This window comes from Diabrotica undecimpunctata, chromosome 9, assembly GCF_040954645.1.
Source record: "Diabrotica undecimpunctata isolate CICGRU chromosome 9, icDiaUnde3, whole genome shotgun sequence".
NCBI lineage: Eukaryota > Metazoa > Arthropoda > Insecta > Coleoptera > Chrysomelidae > Diabrotica > Diabrotica undecimpunctata.
Window position 1 is genome coordinate 120,552,731 of NC_092811.1, and position 9,336 is coordinate 120,562,066.

Below are 9,336 nucleotides of genomic sequence, written 5' to 3' on the forward strand. Positions count from 1 at the left end.
TGCCTTCGTGGAAGGGTTTTTTTGGAATATCCACAATTTCGCTAAAAAAAGCGGATCTACAGTACACGTGAATACCGGGAGTCGTATTTAGATCAAGAAATTAGCCTTAATCACGAGTCCAAATAGCCGGCTACGCTTCGGTCCAATTTGGGATATTTCAAACCCCTAATCTGGCTAAGAAGGGTGAGTGTTAGAACATTTCGTTTTTAATTAATTAAAAAGTTGTAGTTATTTTTTTATCCCATCTCTAAAAAGCTATTCACATTTTTATCAGTTTTCATACATTCAAGTTCGGAGACAAGTTTTTTTTTTGTATTGCTCCATTATCGCCAAAAGGCAGATAAACAAAGTGTTAAAATCAATATATTTATTTCCAAATAATTATTTTAGACACAGATGGTAATTAATGTTTTCTTGCTTCAGGGTTGGTTGGTTTGTTTGTTTTTTTCTGCTTCTTCTTCTTCGTATTTTTCCATCTGGCTGTAATTTTCAACTTTTCAACATTGTCACACAAGTCTATGTACATCGGCAATCGTATGGGATTTTGGATTGAAGACACGCTGAACTATAACTGGAATTCCACGCGGTGAAGTATATGAATATTCGAGGTATGGATCGATAATTAATTTTCAACGGAAGATTTAAGCACCGTCTAATTTGGTTTGCGGAATACAATAGTTTTTTTTTAAAGATTATTTGCTGTTAGTTTTTATTTTCATATTTACAAATACTTTACAGATTTTTTTTAAAGATAATTTGCGGTTTATTTTATTAATTCAATATTTACACATACCTATTTTAATTTTGTAAACTGCGTCTAAGGGGGGGTTATATATTTGAGATTTATTTTTTTTATATTATTTTCTGCGCACGCACTTGAGCTCACGTGGTGTCCTATTTGCGTTAATTATTTTTTTTTTGGTTGGTATTGAACCGCACACCCCTTAGCGTCCGGTACTTTTGACACGTCTTACCTTTCATTTTGTTCTGTTAAGTAGAAATAACTTATGAATTTTTGTTAGGCAAGCAGAAGCCGCATTTTTATATTATTTTTTTATTAAGCCTATGGTAAAGTTAAATAATATTGTAATATGTAATATGTATGTATTTATTTTCAACTATCTTGGGAATCTATTTATTAAAATTGACTAAATTCTAATCTGACAATTTCATTTATTTTTTTATTTATTCAGGTTGTATACTGTTACTTAGTATTTTAGTAGTAAACCTATTGGTAAGTTGGTGGTTTATTGAATAGCAACGTAGGGAAGGCTGTGGGCCAATTTACCTGGCGCCCCTGATATAACTTCGGATTTTTTTGTTTTGTGGACCGCACGACCATCTCCACTGTTTTGTCTAGCCGCGAGCCATTCCCAGACTGTCACCGTATAGTACTTTTCTTTCCGGGTGTACGTCTGATTTATATTTGGTACAATTTGTAATTTTTTTATATAGATTCGGTTTTGTACGCCACATATTTTGGCGCCCAACGTGGGGCCCTTAATTAATTAACCGTTTTTTTTGTCAACCCCTTGTGTAGATTCCTTTTAATTAGTTAACCTAACGTGTTTGGGCTTTAATTGACTAACTTTGATTTATTTACTTTACCACTGGTTTTGCACTTAGTAGTAGTCTTAGAACTTCGTGTTTAGTGGAAGTGTATGCCAAGAAGTGCTTACTAGTTTTTTTTTTTGTGTGACGTGAAGTTGGAAGAAGCCAAAAATGGAACTTAAAAGAAGATACTTTGAAGTGGTGTTGTGGAACTTAGAAGAATTATGGATATATTAGGACTTTGAAATATTTCTATTTCAGTTGGAGTTCAAATTTATTTTTTTGAGAAGTTGGACTTCGAAATTCTACATTGTGGTTTAACTTAGTTATGTTAGGGAATGTAAAATCTTTTTTTGAGATTATGTTGTGACTTGTAATTTGTTCTGAAACAATGAAATTTTGAAAATCTTTTGTGAAATTTTATAGATTGAATAAAGCGACTATTACTTTTATTTTGCTTTTGGTTTGCTCCCATTAATAAAGTAAACTGTACCTGTGTGTTAATATTTTTACTTATATCTTGATTTTGTTTGAATATTTGCTCCTTTCGGTTGATACATTTTTTTTAAATTTTGAACTTTGGCAAGATGGTGCGAAAACTTGTACCCAACTACTTAAGGAAAGAGGAACTGGAATATGAACTCAAAATTCGTGGAGTGTCTACTGGCACTGTTGAGTCTATGAGGTCTAGTCTGTCTGATGCACTTAGTCGTGAGGCAGCAAATGAAAGCTTTAGATATCCTGAGCACCCATTCACCTTTTCACAGGATAAAACTGCAATCGAGACTAAACTTGCGGAGCTGAATACGGCTGTTGGAAAGTTTGCCGGAACTCCTACTTGTGCTGAGTCCTTGAGATTGCGGACACAGATTAACCATGTCTTGGGGAGAATTGATCTTATGGTATTGCCAACAGGTGACGATGCAGACGCAGCCCAGGTTGTTAAGTCAGACTTTCTTGCTGAGATTTTGAAGTTGTCACAGGATTTACATGATAAGCAGCATCCAATCGGATCTGGTTCGGTACCAGTAGCGCTCGATGTGATTTCGGTTTTAAATCAGTCTTTTCAGGCAGGGGTAGGACAAGTTCATGCTTCTTCTCCTGGAGCGATGTCACAAGCTGGTAATAATGTTTTTTCAGGGTCTGTCTCTAGTTTTTCTTCTGGGATGATACTTCCTCATAAATGGGGAATAGAAAAGTTTTCAGGTTCTGCTAGGGGTATGTCTATTTCTGCATTTTTTGAGATGGTGAATGAATTGAGTCTCGCTCGTCATGTACCAGATAGTATACTTTTGGAATCAGGTATAGATTTATTTTCGGATAAAGCCTATCAGTTTTATAAAGATGTTCGTCTACGTGTAGGGAGTTGGGCTGAATTAGTTGAAGAGTTTCGTAGGGAGTACCTGTCAGCTCACCATGGGGAAGCGCTTTTTGAAGAGCTTCGGAGGAGAACTCAGCATTCGTCTGAGACTATTGGAGTTTACTTGGCAATAATGAATAGTTACTTTAATCGCTTGCGTTGTCATGTTCCAGAGGAAGTTAAATTGTCTATAGTTATTAGGAATTTGCATCCGTTCTATCAAGATAGATTACGTGATCCTTTGCCAGCTACCTTGGAGGAACTTCGTGTTCTATGTCGCAGTATGGAGGAAAGACGTGATTGTATTAGGAACTATGTTGAACCGAATAGTAGGAAAATGAATACTTTGGAAAAGGACCTAGCTTATATCAGTGTGGATGCTGAAAGTTGTAGTAGTGTTAGTGAGGGTCCTGTTGTTTCATCCGAATCGGAGTCAGCTAGAGGAAAGTTTAGGACTTTAGTCTGTTATCGTTGTAATCAGTCAGGCCATAAGGCAGTAGGGTGTTTAATGAAGAAGGAGGCTGTTCACTGTTTTAAGTGTAAGAAAGAAGGGTTTACAGTCAGAACTTGTCCTTCGTGTAATTCGGGAAACGGAAGGAAGCGCACCTAACTGGTCGAAGAGGTGTTGCCGACGTTGACTCGACCAACCTACGTCCTATTTTAGACTTTATTTTACATCATTCCGAAGGAGATGAACGTCCATATTTGAAAGTTAAAGTCTTAGGAAAGGAAATTTTGGGATTATTGGATTCTGGTGTTTCAAAGACCATTGTAGGAAGAACTGGTTGGAAATTTTTACAAAACTTGGGTTTAGAGTTGGATACTTCGAAGAAGACCGTTTGTAGAGTGGCGAATGGTCAGATGTGTGAATCGTTGGGGGAATGTTTAGTACCTTTCATGGTTAGGGATCGCTTGCGTGTCTTGCCAGTATTAGTTATTTTGGACGTACCGCACATTCTGATTTTAGGATCTGATTTTTGGCGTGTTATGGGTATCGTTCCAGATTTGAGGCATAACGAATGGTATTTTTCGGACGCTCCAGCAATGGTAGGTTCAGTGGATCATCTCCGAGGTCAAACTATTTTGACCGATGCAGAGAAGTCGCAATTGGATGAAGTTATTAATAGAAGTCGTGAACTAATGGGCACTTCTCTTGGTTGTACTGATGTCACTGAGCATGTGATTGTTTGTAAATCTGCACCCATAAAACAACGTTACTATCCTGTATCCCCAGTAATCCAAAGCCATATTGATAAAGAGCTAGAAGATATGTTGGCGAAAGGAGTAGTGGAGCGATCGAATAGTGCTTGGTCGTCCCCGATTCTCTTGGTGAAGAAAAAGGTTCCAGAAGGTGAAGAACCAAAATGGAGGTTCTGCGTAGACTATCGAAAGCTTAATGCCGCAACAGAGAGGGATGGCTACCCATTACCGTACATCTCTAATATTTTAAATAAATTAAAGAACGCGCATTATCTTTCCACCATAGACATTAAGTCGGCGTATTGGCAGGTACCTGTTGCTAAGGCTTCCAGGCCTTATACTGCTTTTACGGTTCCTGGTCGAGGTCTTTTTCAGTTTTGCAGAATGCCTTTTGGATTACATAATGCCCCGGCTACATGGCAGAGGTTGATAGATCGTGTCCTCGGTCCGGAGTTGGAACCCTATGTTTTTACTTACTTGGATGACGTGGTCATCGTGACAAAGTCTATTGAAGAACATGTAAGGATCTTAGAGGAAGTCTTTAGACGCTTGAGAGAAGCTAAGTTAACCGTTAGCTGGGATAAATGTCAATTTTGTAGACCGGAACTAAAGTATTTGGGTCATGTGGTTGATAGGAATGGACTACATGTTGATGGTGATAAGGTCAAGGCTATGCTACGTATCCCAACACCCACATCCGTCAAGGAAGTTCGTAGCATCATAGGCACATTTTCCTGGTATCGAAGATTTATTCCTTCCTTTGCGACACTACTAGCTCCAATTACAGCGATATTGAAGAAAGGAAGAAAATTCAATTGGACCCCGAGTTGTGAAGAATCTTTTCAGAAAATAAAAGAATGTCTAGTTTCTGCTCCGATACTTAATTGTCCTGACTACAATTTGCCTTTTGTTGTCCAATGTGATGCCTCAGGATATGGAGTGGGCGCCGTGTTATTGCAGCCAGGCCCGGATGGTGACGAAGTAATTAGTTTCCTGAGCAGATCACTAACGCGTCAAGAAAGGAATTTTTCCACGACGGAACGAGAATGTTTAGCTGTGTTATGGGCAGTCGAAAAACTGCGTCCTTATTTGGAGGGTGTTCCGTTTACGGTCGTGACTGATCACGCATCCCTCGTATGGCTTCAAAATTTGAAGGATCCTACTGGAAGATTAGCTCGATGGGCGGTAAGATTGCAACAATATGACTTTAAGATTGTGCATCGGAAAGGAAAAGAACATGTTGTCCCCGATTTGTTATCTCGGTCAGTTCCCGTGCTTGATATGGTTGAAGAGGTTGTACCGCTTCCTAGTGGTGATAGTTGGTATGATAAACTTTGTAGAAAAATCGAGTCTAATCCCTTGAAGTATCCTCAGTGGAGAATGTCTGGTGGCAAACTTTATAAATACATCCGTCCCAGTCATGGATTTTTGGTCGAGGAAGTGGACAATTGGAAGGAAGTCGTTCCTAAGGGTCAACGATTGGAAGTGCTGAAGTTGTGTCATGATAGTCCTTTAGCAGGTCATATGGGGATCCTGAAAACTTATAAGCGTATTAACGAGAAGTATTTTTGGCCGAAACTGCGGAGTGATGTATCTCGTTACGTTGGACGTTGCTCACTGTGTGCCATGCATAAGGTGGAACAAGGTAAGCCCAAAGGCTTTATGACTCCTCAACCTAAAGCTACTCAACCATGGGAGATAGTAGCAACCGATCTTATGGGACCTTTCCCAAGATCAACTCAAGGCTATAAGTTTATCTTAGTGGTAATGGATGTGTTTAGTAAATTTTCTTTGGTATTTCCGTTGCGATCCTCAAAAGCCGTGCATGTCGTTAAGAAAATAGAAGAAGAAGTTTTTCTCGTATTTGGAGTTCCACGTCTGTTACTATGTGATAATGGTGTCCAGTATACTTCGGGTATTTTCAAGAAAATGATGGAAACCTATGGTGTCTCAGTTCGTTATAATGCGTTGTATCATCCACAGTGCAATCCATCTGAACGCTATAACCGAACCCTTAAAACAATGATGGCAACTTATATAGCTGACAACCATAGGAAGTGGGATGAAAATTTGGCCAAACTAGCATGTGCTACGCGCACTGCATACCACGAGTCGACTGGTCAAGATCCCTACTTCATAAATTTCGGTCGGAAGATGGTAGTGGATGGACGAGATTTTTCCCGAAAGGACAAACTCGGAGACCCGGAGGACGAAGTAGCTAAAATGGGATATAATCGATCGCGTGGACTCCAGGAATTATTTGTTGATGTTAGAAAACGTTTAGATAAAGCTTCGGCTAAGTGTGAGAAGACCTATAATCTACGGAGACGTCCAGAGGAATTTCAGCCCCATCAGTCAGTATGGCGGAGAAATTTTGTGTTGTCAGATGCCGCTAAATATTTCACGAAAAAGTTAGCTCCTAGATGGATAGGACCCTACTTCGTGAAGAAGAAAGTTTCCCCCTGGACATATAGTTTAGAGGATGAAAATGGCAAGGATCAAGGTATTTGGAATATTAAGGATTTAAGGATTAGTAACCCGACTGGTGATCCCGATAGGATTTAGGTCGGAGTAGAACGGACTAGCAAAGTTTTGTCTAGTCTAAGTAAATTCTTCTGAAATTGGTTGTATTTATTTTTTTTTGTTGTGTCCGTGAAGGATGACTGAGTGTTGGCTATGATCGGTTCTTAGGATGTATTTGGATGGTCAACCGATTCGTTTTTTTTTGTGTTAGGTAGCCAATACGAAGTCGTAGGGTTGCGGTAGCCTTAATTTCTTTTGATTTATGGAATTGAATGTCACTTAGGTTTGGTCAGAAATATGTTGTCTTCGATGATATGGCGTTGGGATTTGTTTTGATGTTAGTAAGCCATTCTATTTAATTGGGATTTTTTCGAAGCCACATAATTATGTTTTGGTGAATCTTGTTGGATAATAGCTTAGTTTTGGATGATTCACTAAATTTCGTTGTATACGGATTTAAATTCTGAAAGACCTATCTCATTTTTATTTTAATGAACAATTGGAATTACACTACTGTTTCGGTAGATGTTCCTCGCAGTATCAGTAAGAGTGGAATGGTGGAGAGTTTCTTATGGACTCATGTTATGCGAGGTATAGTGAAGTACTAGCGATGCCCCAGAGCTGGGAGGTCGCGAATAAGGGCAACATCCAGTAACCGACCTAATCAGTGTTGTCAGATTGACGTTGGAATTTGAAACTATTCTACTTGATCTCATACGATGAGAGATGACTGTTGTGTGGAAGTGGAGTAAGTGTTGTAAGTAAGTTGTTGCTTTGTGCGTGTGGTTTGAGATTGGTATGTCTTTCGTTGTCCAAGTACTTGCGCACGGTGAAGACGGTGTGGATGATGATTGTGTTGTGGACTTCGCTCGGAGTTTAGGTAGTGCGTCGCTAGCGCGAGGGAAAATTTTCTTCGTCTAGTTTTTCCTCGTAAATTTTCCTCTGGGAAAGGGAGGTGTTGTTACGTTCCAAATTTAAAGTAGAAAGTCCCACCTCTATTTTATCAAAATTTAAATAATTCAGGACGTGTAAGAGCGGTTGCCTATAATATATTATAAGCAAGGTGGCGAAAATAAAATTAGTAATTTTTAAATAGGGGTAATGTCTGGCAAATTGTGCTGAAGTTAAGGGAACACGTCCTCTTTTTTGTGAAGAAACTAATTTAGATCGTTCTTTCTAGAGTTATCTTGGAAGAATTGGGATCATAAAATTGAAATTTTTGAATCTCGGTATTATTCGGTGACCTCCGTGTGTCAAGTTGTCAAGTGTTCGGAAAGACGACGGAAAGAAAGTGATTCCAGATTTGACGGTGTTACTGAAAGGTTGGGCTAGATTAAAAACGGCATTTTGTTTTTTTGCTTTTGCTGCTGTTCCATGTGGGATCTGGACTAGTCCGAACCGTGTGGATATTCAAGGGGATTTGCTGCCTTCGTGGAAGGGTTTTTTTGGAATATCCACAATTTCGCTAAAAAAAGCGGATCTACAGTACACGTGAATACCGGGAGTCGTATTTAGATCAAGAAATTAGCCTTAATCACGAGTCCAAATAGCCGGCTACGCTTCGGTCCAATTTGGGATATTTCAAACCCCTAATCTGGCTAAGAAGGGTGAGTGTTAGAACATTTCGTTTTTAATTAATTAAAAAGTTGTAGTTATTTTTTTATCCCATCTCTAAAAAGCTATTCACATTTTTATCAGTTTTCATACATTCAAGTTCGGAGACAAGTTTTTTTTTTGTATTGCTCCATTATCGCCAAAAGGCAGATAAACAAAGTGTTAAAATCAATATATTTATTTCCAAATAATTATTTTAGACACAGATGGTAATTAATGTTTTCTTGCTTCAGGGTTGGTTGGTTTGTTTGTTTTTTTCTGCTTCTTCTTCTTCGTATTTTTCCATCTGGCTGTAATTTTCAACTTTTCAACATTGTCACACAAGTCTATGTACATCGGCAATCGTATGGGATTTTGGATTGAAGACACGCTGAACTATAACTGGAATTCCACGCGGTGAAGTATATGAATATTCGAGGTATGGATCGATAATTAATTTTCAACGGAAGATTTAAGCACCGTCTAATTTGGTTTGCGGAATACAATAGTTTTTTTTTAAAGATTATTTGCTGTTAGTTTTTATTTTCATATTTACAAATACTTTACAGATTTTTTTTAAAGATAATTTGCGGTTTATTTTATTAATTCAATATTTACACATACCTATTTTAATTTTGTAAACTGCGTCTAAGGGGGGGTTATATATTTGAGATTTATTTTTTTTATATTATTTTCTGCGCACGCACTTGAGCTCACGTGGTGTCCTATTTGCGTTAATTATTTTTTTTTGGTTGGTATTGAACCGCACACCCCTTAGCGTCCGGTACTTTTGACACGTCTTACCTTTCATTTTGTTCTGTTAAGTAGAAATAACTTATGAATTTTTGTTAGGCAAGCAGAAGCCGCATTTTTATATTATTTTTTTATTAAGCCTATGGTAAAGTTAAATAATATTGTAATATGTAATATGTATGTATTTATTTTCAACTATCTTGGGAATCTATTTATTAAAATTGACTAAATTCTAATCTGACAATTTCATTTATTTTTTTATTTATTCAGGTTGTATACTGTTACTTAGTATTTTAGTAGTAAACCTATTGGTAAGTTGGTGGTTTATTGAATAGCAACGTAGGGAAGGCTGTGGG